This window comes from Idiotropiscis lumnitzeri, unplaced genomic scaffold (assembly GCF_059441095.1).
Source record: "Idiotropiscis lumnitzeri isolate Australia: NSW breed Sydney's pygmy pipehorse unplaced genomic scaffold, RoL_Ilum_1.0 HiC_scaffold_46, whole genome shotgun sequence".
In the NCBI taxonomy this organism is placed as follows: Eukaryota; Metazoa; Chordata; class Actinopteri; order Syngnathiformes; family Syngnathidae; genus Idiotropiscis; species Idiotropiscis lumnitzeri.
This window is the reverse complement of record NW_028283584.1, coordinates 667,199-681,595: the sequence shown is the minus strand read 5'-3', so window position 1 is coordinate 681,595 and position 14,397 is coordinate 667,199.

Here is a 14,397-nt window from a genome sequence, read left to right as displayed (position 1 = left end):
TGAATATGTATGATGTGAATGTGAGTGTAGGTCATGAAAATACTATGTTCACACATTTATAAACTAAGTAATATAACTTTAGCATGTGAAAATAATATCATAAATCAGTAAAGACCATGACTACAATCAGTCATTCCTATGCGTAGTAGAATTAGAATTAGAATTAGAAATCCCTTTATTGTCATTGTACTCAAGTGTGCAACGAGATTAGAAGGCTCCCCTCTCCAGTGCAATACAACAATAAGACAGACAAATATATAAATTAGATTAATAAATAAGAGAGTGCAATGGAATTTAGTACAGAATAGGGTATATAAAAACACATCACGATGCTGTTCTGCAAGGTAAGGGTGTTCTCGTGTGTGTGTGAGAGTTCAGAATGGAGATGGCTCTCGGAAAGCAACTGTTTCTCAGTCTATTGGTCCTCGATTTGATGCATCTGTAGCGCCTGCCAGAGGGCAACAGGTCGAACAGGTGTGAGTTTGGGTGGGTATTGTCTTTGACGATGTTGAGAGCCCTTCTGAGGCACCGGGCGGTGTAGATGTCCGACAGTGAGGGGAGAGGGCAGCCAATAATCCTTTGCGCTGTTTTGACTGTCCTCTGGAGCCTCACTCTGTCGGCCTCAGTGCAGCCGCTGTACCAGGTGGAGACACAGTACGTCAACAGGCTCTCAATGGACGAGTGGTAGAAGGCTAGCAGCAGCTTCCTGTCCAGGTTGAATTTCCTGAGGACTCTCAGGAAGTGCAGACGCTGGTGGACCTTCTTTACCACTGCTGTGGTGTTGTGAGTCCAAGAAAGGTCGTCGGAGATCTGTACTCCCAGGAACTTGAACGTGTGGACCCTCTCCACACACACGCCTTCGATGCAGAGGGGGGGCGGCACCGTCTTGTTCCTCCTGAAGTCGACGACAATCTCCTTTGTTTTTGCAGTGTTAAGGTGCAGTCTGTTGTCCTTGCACCAAGCTGTCAGTCTCTTTACCTCCTCTCTGTAGGCTGTCTCGTCACCTTCCGAGATCAGACCGACCACTGTCGCGTCGTCAGCAAACTTGACGATGGTGTTGTTGCCATGGGCCGGGCTGCAGTCGTAGGTGTAGAGGGCGTATAGGAGAGGGCTCAGCACGCATCCTTGAGGGGAACCGGTGCTCAGCATGCAGGTGGAGGACGTGTAGGGGCCGAGCAACACAGTCTGGGGTCTGTTGGTCAGAAAGTCCTTAATCCAGATGCGTGTGAGGGCAGGGAGGCCGAGAATGTCAAGTTTGGCGACGTGGATGCCTGGGATGATTGTGTTGAATGCCAAGCTGTAGTCCACAAAGAGCATCCTTGCATAGCTCTGCTGTTGTTCCAGGTGGCCCAGCACAACATGCAGAGCAGTGTTGATGGCGTCCTCAGTGGATCTGTTAGCCCAGTATGCAAACTGGTAGGGGTCCAGAGTGGGAGGAAGGCAGTCCCTGATGTGCTGGAGAACCAGCCTCTCGAAGCACTTCATGATGACTGGTGTGAGAGCAACAGGACGGTAGTCATTCAGGTGGACGGCTGGTGACTTTTTGGGGACAGGAATAATGATGGAAGTTTTCAAGCAGGAGGGGATGACTGCTTGAGCCAGGGAGCGGTTGAAGATCCTGCAGAATACATGTGACAGTTGGTGGGCACATGTTTTGAGGACCTTGCCTGGTATTCCGTCGGGTCCAGTAGCTTTCCTGGGGTTAACAGCCAGGAGCGCGCGCCTCACATCGTGTTCCTCTACGGTGAGTGGGGGGGAGTTGGAGCATGAAGTGCGGGGGTGTGACGGTTGGGGCGAGTCAAAGCGAGCAAAGAAGCAGTTAAGCTCCTCTGCCAGCGATGCACTCGGGTCTGCAGAGGTCGTGCTGCTGCCACGGAAGTTGGTGATGCTCCGTAGACCCTGCCACACCTCCCGTGGTCTGTTACTGGCAAGGTGGGCCTCCAGCCTCCCCTTGTAGGTTGCCTTGGCTAGCTTGATGCCTTTGCTCAGGTCAGCACGAGCCACCCTGTACTGGGCTTTGTCGCCTGACCTGAAGGCAGCGTCACGGGCCTTGAGGAGAGAGCGAACCCTGCTGGACATCCAGGGCTTCGCATTTGGGAAGGTCCGTATAGTCCTGTGTAGGGACACAGTTTCCATGCAGAACTTGATGTAGTCCACTACACAATGTGTGTAGACATCAAGGTCCTGATGATCAAAGAGGCCCCAGTTTGTGTCTTGAAAGCAGTCCTGTAATTCACTCATGGCGCCGTCACGCCAGGTTTTCACAGTCTTTGTGGTGGGCCTGAATCTGCGCCTGAGAGGGATGTATGCAGGTGCGAGCTGCAAGGACAGGTGGTCTGACTGGCCGAGGGGGGCGAGTGGGAGGGCCCTGTATGCGTGCTTGATGTTCGAGTACACATGGTCGAGAGTGTTGTCTCCCCTCGTTGGGCACTTGACATGCTGGTGAAACTCTGGGAGTACAGTCTTTAAATTGGCCTTATTAAAGTCTCCCGCTACTACGTGAACGCCATCAGGGTGGGCCCACTGATGTTTATTGATGACGCACGCAAGTAGCGAGAGCGCCGTGCTAGTGCTAGCGTCGGGAGGGATGTAAACAGCTGTGACAATCACGACCGTTAGCTCCCTCGGGAGAAAATAAGGCCGGCATTTAACGGACATGAACTCGATGTCGGGGGAAGAGTGCTTCTCGACGATCGTGCTATCGCCGCACCAGTTCTCATGCACGTAAACACAGAGCCACCCCGCCCCGTCTCTTACCGGTGTCCCTTGTCCGATCCGCGCGATGTAGCGAGCGCCCGGCCAGCTGGATGCTAGCATCGGGGACGTCTGCGTGCAGCCAGGATTCCGTGACGACGATCACACTGCTGTCTCGCACATAGCGGTTTCCCAGGATTTGTAATCCCAGGTCGTCGATTTTGTGGACCACGGATCTGGCGTTGGTGAGGTACAGACTCGGCAGTGGTTGCCTATGGGGCTGCCGTCGCAGCCGTTGCAAGACACCGGACCTGCAGCCCCGCTTCTGCTTCCTCTCTCTGCGTCGCCTGCGCCGCCTCCCGGTCCCGATGACAAGCCACGGTGAGCCGGGCAGCCTCGCCAGTTCGTCCGGAATTTTGCGATCATAGCATATTCAGTAAATATAAACCTGCTAAATTAAATAATTGACATTCTGTCCCATAAATGTTTAAAATGCCGGTAATTGCCATACAATCCTTCAAGGGTCGACGAGCGATGTTCGGGAGGAGGAGCAGTGGTGGTGGTGCGTTTCCCTCGGGCATGTGTCGGTAAATCCAGCGGAGTTCAGCGGCAGTGGATTGAAGTTGTCCTGACACAGGTTGATGACATGACAGGAACAGGCAGAAGTGCGAGAAGCAGACTGGCCTGCGGGTCCACATGGCAGACAGGTGCTAACTTTGATAGGTAAGCTAAACTTTAGCCACAGTAGACGCGTCAGCGACTATGCAATCGGTGGGTGGCATTCATGAGAATCGGGATCGCTCAACATACAGATAATAATAAATAAAATCACTGTAACTGGAGGGATTGTAAACTGCTAAAGCAGGTACAACAAGCGGATCCAAAAAATTTCTGAGAGTTACCGGTGAGCAGTGGCAGCCAAACGTGCCAGCGTCCACTCAACCGGGAGTTGATTCAATATTCACAATATTTTATTATTTTGTCGTACAGTTGTTTAAAAATGGCTCGCTATCGCCCCCTAGAAAAAAAAAAACAACAAAAAAAAACAGCCCCATATCTCTGTTTCACCAAACTGAAAATTTGATGAAGTGTGTACAAAGCCAAGACCTAATAAAAAGTCTCATGGAGCCGTATGCTAAATTGAACAGGAAGTCGGCCATTCTAAATTTATCAGAATCCGAAATCCTTTTATTGTCATTGTACAGTGTGCAACAAGATTAGGGAGCTCCCCTCTCCAGTGCAATACAACAATAATTTAATCAAATATATAAATTAGATAAATAAGAGAATAAATATTGTGATGGAAAATAGTATGAAATTGGAGAAATACAACACAATACGTCGCTGTTCAGCAAGGTAAGGGTGGTCGTGTGTGTGTGCATGTGTGTGAGAGTTCAGAATGGTGATGGCTCTCGGAAAGAAAATGTTTTTCAGTCTATTAGTCTTTGATTTGATGCACCTGTAGTGCCTGCCAACAAATTTACTTCAAACATTGACGAGGCTTTGAAAACAAAAGCTGCTCTAACTTTAACTACAAGCAAATTCCTCTTGAAGATTCCTCACGTTATTTCTCGGAAATATTTCACATTTCCAACGTGCCAGTACCCCAACGTTGTCCGGGTGGCGAGGGCTCTTTATAGCTGCTCGCAGCTCTAGTTTTTAATTAATTTTTTTAAATCAATGGTGATGACAGTGAAATATGTCTTGTCTGGTATCATGATAGCTGGAGGATATTTTGTCATGATATTTTAGTCAGGCCTGATAACAGTGATGTATGCTGATTTAAGGCTACTTTTATTTTGAAATGCCGTATCACATTTTGGTGGGACCGCATTTGATGGACAACTGGGGTTGTCTAGTGTCCCCCAAAATGGGTCTGATATCACGATAGCTCGAGGGTATTTTGAAATGATTATTTTAAAATCAGTGTTGATGACAATGAAATGTGCATATTTCAGGTGGGTTTTTTTTTTATTGTGAAATTACACATCAGATTTTGATGGGACCATTTTTGATGAACAGCTGGGGTCGTCTAGTGTCCAACAAAACTAGTCTGGTATTACGACAGCTCCAGCTCTTTTATTTTAAAATGCCTCCTTACATTTTGATGGGACTACTTTTGGTGGAAAGCTGTGTTGTCTTGTGTCCTCCAAACCTGGTTTGGTATTACCATAGCTAGAGGATATTTTTTAATGAAATTTTAAAGTCAGGCATGATGACAGTGAAATGTGCAGATTTCAGGCAACTTTTAGTTTGAAATTACAAATTAGATTTCGATGGGACCACTTTTTATGGACAGCTGGGGTAGTCTCGTGTCCCACAAAACTGGTCTGGTATCACGATAGCTCGAGCTATTTTTTTTTTAACTCAGTGGTGATGACCGTGAAATAAGCGAATTTCAGGCTACTTTTATTTTGAAGTGCCACATCACATTTTGATGTGACCACTTTTGGTGGACAGCTGGTGTGGTCTAGTATCCCCAATCCTGGTTTGGTATCACGATAGTTTGAGGATATTTTTTAAAGATTTTTCTTTTAAATCAGTGTTGATCACAGTGCATATTTCAGGTGATTTTTTTATTTTTAAATGCCACATCAAATTTTGAAGTGACCACTTTTTGTGGACAACTGGGGTGGTCTGGTGTCCCGCAGAACTTGTCTGGTATCACGATAGCTTGAGGATTTTGTAATGATTTTAATTTTTTTAATCATTGGTGACGACAGACAAATAAGCAAATTTTCACGCTTTTATTTTTAAATATCCCATCAGATTTTGATGGGACCACATTTGTTTTTACGGTTCCGTCACCACGCGAGTGGCTACCTGCTAAAGCAGCACGGCTCACTATTTGAGCCTTTTTCGCGTGTTTTTTCCTTTACCCAGTTTTATTTATTTTACCTCATCGCAGCAATGGACATCCAAATTGCGGTGGTTTTATTGCTGCTGGGGGCTGTTTTTTGCGTGATCGTGTCCGGAGATGTCACTGGGAGCTACGGATCAATCGTTTACACAAGAGATCAGCTGTTAGCACTTCGTGCTAACCCCGTGCCGACTCCCGGAGCGAGACCCGATATCCCCCACGAGTTGAGGAGGAAGAGACGGGGGATGTCGCGCGGGGGCGAAACGCCAGGCAAAGAGGAGGCGTGACCACCCCGTCCTCCTGTCCGTTTTTATGGGAAATGTTAGATACCTTCCCAAGAAAATGGACGCGGCACGAGAGGAACTTCCAATGAGCTAGCTTGCTGATGTTCACGGATTCATGGCTAACAGACCTAACGCCGGACACCGTCGTGGAATTTGACGGCTTCCAAATACTACTTGCGGACAGGACACTGGAAAGCGGTAAGAGGAAAGAGGAGGGCTGGCTGTGTTTGTTAATGATAGATAGTGTAACCCTAGGCACATCACAGCTAAGGAGCAACTTTCCAGTCGGGACAATGAGCTGCTAGCTGTTAGCATGCGTCCATACTTGACAAGCATCGCGAGTTAACAAGGACGTGCACGTAACAGGTGCGTGAGTAAACTGCTTAAAACTTTGATCGTCATTCAGCTGACCTACAAATTGAGACGCTACAGTCAGTTTGACGTTTTTGTTTGCTTGATTGTGGATTGACATGGAGGAACAAGACAGTGGAAAGCGGACATTAAAAATGACGGAGAAAAGCTGTAGAAGATCACAAGCCTAAACGGATGCAGGCACGCAGGTGCAAATTTGCTCAATTGACCTCCATGCAACGTCAAATTGAACAATTGATGGAGGATGATGCAAATGTTGACGCTGTAAAAAACTGAGCTTCGTGTTTGCTTTAGCGGCATGGAGCAAGAATTTGTGGACCTCAATTCCGGTGTGCAAAATTTAAAGACTGAAGAGGATTTTGCCGATGACCAAAATAACTGGTTTGATCCAAAAAATGTAATTAATGGAAATGTGAGCAATGGAAGAAGGACGTTTTGAAACGTGCATAGGAAGGATGCAATAAACAAATATCACCTGATGATAGTAGATCTGCATCAACTAACTACACCCATAGAAGTAGAAGTAAAGAATCTAACAGACAGAAGCTCACTTCTGTCAACGTCTTCAATTAAATTAAAGGCTCAAATGGAACGAGCATGTTTAAAGGCAAAGGCTGCTGATTTACAACAAAGGTTGGCACTTGAGCAAGAAGAAGCTGCAATTAAGGCAAAGAAGCAAATGCATGCAATGCAAACGGCACTCCCTGAGTCTGATGCTAAATTGGATGTCTTGAGAAGATATGAAAATACCCAGGAGGATGGTATCCACATTCCTGATGAGTGTGTTACAATTTAAACAAGGAAAAACATTCAATTACCATCACAGCCTATCAGAGCAACAAGCAGTGTTGACCTGAAATGCTCCCACTTCGACTATTCCAATGGCTAGATTTCCACATCAGACAGAAAGTAGAGAACAACAGGGACATGTGCTTGATGGCCTTTGCCAAGCAATCTCACAGCAAGCCAGTGTCGCAGAATACTTAGCAAAGAGTCAAAAAGCATCGCTACTTCCCGAACTTTCCATTCCTACGTTTAAAGGCGACCCTCTGCATTATAAAACCTGTATAGGTGCCATTGAACATGGGATTGAAGGCCGTACAAGTGATAACCGTGATCATCTTCAATTTTAGCTGCAGTATACTAGTGAACAACCACATGAGTTGGTGAAGAGCTGCATCCATATGGAACCTCTGACAGGATATACCAAAGCAAAACAAATCTTGAAGGAGTTTTATGGTGATGACTTCATGATAGCAGAAGCATATTTAAAGGAAGCCATGGATTGGCCAACAATCAAGTCTGAAGATGGTGTTGCACTTCAGTCTTTCACATTATTCCTTATGGGCTGTTTGAACATAATGGCAGATGTTAATTACATGGAGGACTTGGACAACATGGCTAATATAAAGGCATTGGCAAACAAACTTCCATACAGACTTATAGAATCTTGGAGAAAATTTGCCTGCAATCTCCAAGAAAGAACAAATAGAAGAGTGAAGTTTAAGGATTTTGTTGACTTTGTTGACAAGCACGAAAGATTCTATAAAACAGAAAACAAAATCACAACACACAGAAACACCAAAATCAAAGAAAGTCTTCACAACAGTCATTGTGCCCGCCAAGATGGAAAACAACAAAACCACCACGCCAAAGGCAGAACCTGTTTCAGTGGATGCTATTGCCAAACCATGTGCTAATTGTAATGGAGAGCAACAGTCTCACAATTTGTAAGGAATTTAGGAGAAAGCATCACAAGGATAAGATTGACTTCTTGAGGAGCAAGGGTCTGTGTTTTGCATGTTTGATGCACGGTCGCATTAGCAGTTGCTGGAAACAAAAGCTTCAATGTCAAGAATGCTCTAGACTGCATCCTACAGCACTACACATTGTCCATAAACTTCTGCAAAGAAACAGCCTAAGACGATTGTGAATAGCAGTACCTATTAAGCGCCCTCGTACAAACAACAGAAACCTGGGGTGTCACTGGGGCCTGTAAATAGGACTGCATCCTTTCAATAATTCCGGGATGGGTCAAGGCACAAAAAGGAACCAAGACAGTGACGACTTACTGTCCGGTTTAAAAATGCCCTGACGCCTTTTTTAGACTGAAATAACTTACTAAAGTTTTCGTTTTGTGCCATTCAGAATGGGAGAGGGAGCCAGGAGGCGAAACAGCCGTCTTGCCAGTTCAATCCCGCACACCCTCTGACTCTCACCCTCCGTTCTGCCTTTTTATTGAAACTAACTCATCAATAACTAATCACCAGAAGACAGAAAAGCATCAACAACTAATCACCAAGAGACAGAAAACATCAATAACTCACGGTATAAAGGTCAGTTTAACTAAAGCATCAATAACTAATCACCAGGGACTCCAGCAGGCAGAAAATCATAACCCAAGGTCAGTTTAACTAAACACATCTTCAGGATGGGGTGTCTGTGTGTGTGTGTGTTAAAATAACAAGTAAGTGTCTCTGTGTGTGTTAAACATTAATGAGTGTATAAAAACATGATTATGAATACACAAACTGATTACCTATCCTCAGCCCATCTTACATTTCCCCCCTGTTGTGGATTTAAAAATCATGTCCTTACGGCTTTAAGACAGATCATCATAATGAAATCATACAACAGTGTGATCATCAGTGGAGGAGCGAAAACCTCACATTAGGGAAAAATTCCCCTCCTCCCTTCCGGCGTAGAATGAGATCCTCATAATTTGATGACCATCAGGGAATAAAACTTGTCCCTGGGGTGACTTGGTGGAGGCCCTTGCCTCGTTGTAGGAGAGGACAGCCGTCCTTACCTCCCGGATCTTCGTGTATGGTGTGTGTGTGTGTGCACGTGTGTGGACAGGGGCAAGAAGTCCATGTGTTTTTACGTTTTAGTGTCCAGTTTGAGTTCGTCATTCTCAACATTAATCAGGTTGTAACGGTACATTTGGGCAACAAACCTACGATTAACCATCATCTTTGTCATAAAAATAATGCAACATGAACAGACTAAACATAACAAAATGAAAACTATAATTATCCCTATATATTGTTTTTTTAAATTCTTCATAGTGGTCATAACATCAATAATTGTTTCATTTTTATTAAAAATTTAAATGCAGTAATGTACTCCAATCAAGGCTGATATTCCTTTGTTATGTACGTCATTAATTTCCAAACAATATCTAATCTTTTTGTTCTGTGGCTTCAACATATTTATCATCTCATCAATATTAGCACCACAGAGTACTGAGTTTCGAGATCCTCACAATAGTCGTTCTCAAAATGATATATTTTTTTATCAATTTAGCTTTGTTAAGGTAAGATATTTTATTGACAATCTAACATTAATATGCAAAGAACATGTACATTAGTACGAAATGTAAAAAAAAATTGTGGTGGGGGGGGTGCGAATTGTTTTCTTCTTGGTAGGGGGGGCATGACAGGAAATAATTGAGAACCACTGGTCTAGTCACACACCAGCTCGGGTTCATTCCCTACCAGAGAAATGACATTCCATGTCCCCAGAGCTAGGCGCTTTATGTTGCCGGGGATTGGACTGCCTTTGACTGCCTCCTAGCTCAAAGGAAACCCAAATTCTTTGGTCCCGCCCACTGGTAGTGAGCCGAAGCCCTTGTATTAAATAATAAATAAATACATAAAATAAAAAAATTAATAAATTTAAAAAACGGACCGATCCACTGCTTGGGTTAGTTTGACCCACCTTGAGATCCGTTCCCACTCAGTGACAGTGTCTACAAGCCACTGCCACCAGGCCAGTGAACCGACGTCCAGGCAGTGACAAAAAACGTGATCAAATTACATTGCTCATCATAAGGTGTTTGTGAGACGCTCTTTGTATGTTTCCTCAATTAAGACCTGTTTTCCATTGGTGTATTTGAAAAAAGTGGTGAACCTGTTAAATTCACTACAAAACGTTAAGAAGATGAAAGTAATGTTTGAAGGAATATTATTTTTCTATCGACATGCCGGCGGGCGGGCACAGATAGAGAGTGATAAAGCAGCACCACCCGCGCGGGGCGTGCTGACGAAAAGGCAAGCGCTCCTCCTCTCATCGCGTCCTTATTAAGACAGAAAAAAGACGCTGTTGAATTTGACCTATTCGCAGTTCGAGCAGGTGCTTAACGCTGGAGAATATCACCACTTCGAAGTTCGAACTGCTGTTGAAACGGAGAGGTAAGTGTTTTTCGTTTGTTTTTATTCAAAACATGCCTCGAGTGCATTTGTTCATGGTTAGAGATAGTTGTGTGGAAAACACTATACAAAGTAGCACCATGGATGTGGGCCTACAACACTGGCCTAGCAAACATGTGCTCCTACATCGACATAATTGACGAGCTCCAGTTAAGCATTGAATAATTATAAAACGTCATGGTGCTTTTACTCATTTAAAGAACTAAACCGACGCGTATTTTCATCCGGTGGTCAGGTTTGCATTGAATGTGAGCACGAGGGACGCTAGCTTGTTGCGTTAGCTTTGCGGAGCTAACAGCTTGCACTTTTGTTATAGAACAACAGAATGCAAGTACCATGATAATTTCTGTCATTAATTTTTGTGTAAGACACGATGTTCACTGGTTAATTACATGATTCTTAAAGCAAAGGTTACTGTGAATGGAATTTTGGTAAGATTTTTGTAGTCACACTGCATAAATCTGTCTGTCTGTTGTTTAAACTTCAATATAAACTATTATGGTTGAAATCATTAATTGGGATGGAGGGATTGATATTTTTTTAATTTATAATTTATTTTTCTTACACTGATATTGTTAAAACTCCATTTAGCCTATAGTATTAATAATTCTCAACACAAAACTGTCTTTTTTCTTTATAGAATAAACAATGCCTTCCCTGAGATGCAGGAAGTCCCCAAAGCAGGATACTATTGAACATGCAGTCAAGGGTCTGGACAAGACTGCAGAGTTAGAAGCGAAGTATATAAACTCATTTAAAGGTATGATGTTAACGCTTTTGCTAAGATATATTATTGTTTTCTGATAACCAAGCTGACATCGTTTTTTAAGTGGTTATTTTACATTAAGAGTGTCTTGACCTTTTCTTTTGTCAGTTTCAAGTTATTTCAGTGAGCGTGAAACCTGATGGTAGGAGTTCTACCTAAATTAAGGCTGTACTTGATGACGCCCTCCGGCATTTTTATACCACAATAGACCAGTGAACAAGTCCGATATTGATAGTCTAGTGTAAAGCACGTTATACGTCACAGAGATCACGTGACGCGATCCAATATGACTGTGTATACAGTGTATGTCATTGTTATGAAACTAAATAATCTTAAAGTTTTTTTTTACGTAACCAGGTGCCATTGACATTTGTACTTTCAGTCCTAATACATACTGGCTAATGCAATGCTGGAAAATGAATTTTGGCTGGTCTGTTCCTTTAAAATCATAAAGAAGGGCTCTGCTCTATCCCTCACAAGAAGCAATGTTTCAAACCACCCTACATTAGTATAGTGGCCCAAATGAATATGATGACTCCTTATTTGTGTGCTTAAAAATATGACGAAGCTATCTTGATTTCCCTGTTAACTAGGTCGAGGAGTATTTACCAAGGCCCCTTTCAGGAAAGACGACTTTATTCTTTATTATGGAGTACAGAGGAAAATTGATAGATTCTGATAAATCTCAACGCAGGAAGATGGATGGAAGAGGCACTGTCTTTTTGTTTGACTTCCGCCGGCAAGAAAAAACTTGGAGGTGAGGCAAAGATTGAGATGTTATCTTATTTTTGTTTTTATTTAAAAAAATAAACACATACTCATCCCATAAGTGTTAGGGGAAAAATCATTCTCTAAGCAAAAATGTATACCGTATTTTCGCACCCAAAAGACGCGCCGTGTCAAAGGGCGCAACACCTGTTGAGGCCGCTATTTCTGTCTTTGTAACATATACTGGACGCACCGCCTGACAAGAGCTGCTGTTAGCATAGCATGAACTTGGCAGAGCTGCCCACACTGACACAGCCGATAGCAGCCTACTATGCCCCAATAACATGAGCAATCACCCCATTGTTGCAGCAGACGCCAAGTCTCTATTGACAATAGCTGACAATGGCTCAGGCCAATATTAGGTGCATTGGCAATAGCCTACAAAGCAACGTCAGGGGAGGGACTTGGCTGCTCACCACACTCCTTAGAGTCACGGTTTCAAAAAAAAATAAAAAACTCATCATACAAGCAAACAATGAAACATAGAAATAAGATTAACACAAACATGTATCTCTCATGCCATCAATATACCCAAAAAAAATGAAAATAATACAAAAGCCACTCAGCCTTAGCTAATTCAAGCAATGCATTCTGGGAGCAGAGACCCACAATCCCATAGCTGTTTAGAGAGATTTGCATGGCTGTTTAAAGAGATGTGCTGTTATGCTTTGGACTTTTTGTCTGTTGTCTAAACCTGGGACGTTTCTTGCTTGCAATAACATAAATGATAAGACAGACTAAAACATTGTGGACAGCTGCCCTTTGTCCAGCTTTTTCCAACACCATCACCCAAACATTATAGTCAGATGGTGTATTTGTCACGGTCGATTGTAAGCATGGACAACTCACTCTTTGCCCAGCAGGGTGTGCTAACATGCACTTCCAACAGCTCGTTGATGACAAGGGCTGATGGACGTGAGTGGTACTTTGTCCATTTAATGGACGCATCGACTGACAGGGCGCTTTGTTTGCTTATGACTGCGAAAATACGGTAATTACTTTTATTCATGCGTTGAATCTGTACAAATGAAAATATAGACCATGAAGTCTCAAAGACAAGCTGTTAATAGGGTCTGATTCCAATAGAAATTTCTTGTATGATTTGATTTAGAAGATTTAAAAATTGTGGATTTCCTATTTTTATGTTTTGTGTACACAAGATTGTCTCAAAGATTAATTTCTGACATTGATTGAATAATTGTTTTTTTTTTTTTTTAAATCTATTTTAAGTGTTGATGCCGCTCAAGAAGATGGCAGTCTGGGAAGACTGGTTAATGATGACCACATGCACCCCAACTGTAAAATGAAGAAGAAGACAACAGAGGACAGACCACACCTCTGTCTGTTTGCGCTCCGAGACATTGATGTTGGCGAAGAAATAACTTAAGACTATGGACCAGCTGGCCTTGGAGAACACAGGTTTGTAAGATGCATCTTTAAGTACAATAACAGAGCCCACTTGTGGTGTTCTGGTGATGTAGTTTCCAATTAGTTTGGCAATCTAATAAATGTATGTTGAGGTTTCTATGGAAGTTGAACATGCTGACTGACTGGGGGAGTTCTCCATTGTCCACTATCTGTAATTCAAATTTGTGGGTCTGAGTCAAAGTTTGGCTCTTCAGGAACAACGAACTGGTCAGGGAGTGACAGTATTACAAAGTTCTGCGTTACTCTTTTCTGGGCGGTGGCCCTGTTAGGCCATCATATGCCATATTGCAAATATCCCCATTGTGGGACTAATTAAGGACATCTTTATGTTGTGGTTTCCCTACCAGAACCAGCACCAACCCTGTATATTCATGATATAAAACACTGTTTCAATTTGATATTTAGCCTTTCTATACTGTAAAAATAGAAGACCCCAGGCTTTCCTGCGCCCCCTTGCCCAATTGGTGGTGTTCAGGAGACAACCTGGGACTGAAATATCAGTCACAACCAGTGTTGTTTTCGTCACTGATGACTATGACGAAAATACTTCGTTAACGCCCCTTTTTTAATGACGATGACAAGCTAAACGAGGTTCTTTTATGACGAAAACATGACGTGATGTACATGAATTTTTTTCGTTGACGAGACAAAATTGTTAGCATGTGGTTCATAAATTATTTTATGTTGCTTTTAGTGAAATAAAGCCACAACAGTTGCCCAACAAAATGTTTTGCTTCTCTGCTTATTTTGGAGCAGTGAGCATTGATTCCACTGTTGCCACTTTTTTCTGTTTGTAATGAAGAATCCTTTGTAGTCCATCCAAAAGTCTTTGTTATTGGGTGGAAACCTTGAATGCCTTGTTTTAACTCAAATGGACTTAAACCCATCCATCCATCCATCCGTTATCTGTACCGCTTCTCCTCACTAGGGTCGCGGGGGGTGTTGGAGCCGATCCCAGCTGTCTTCGGCAGTAGGCGAGGTACACCCTTGAATTGGTGTCCAGCCAATCGCAGG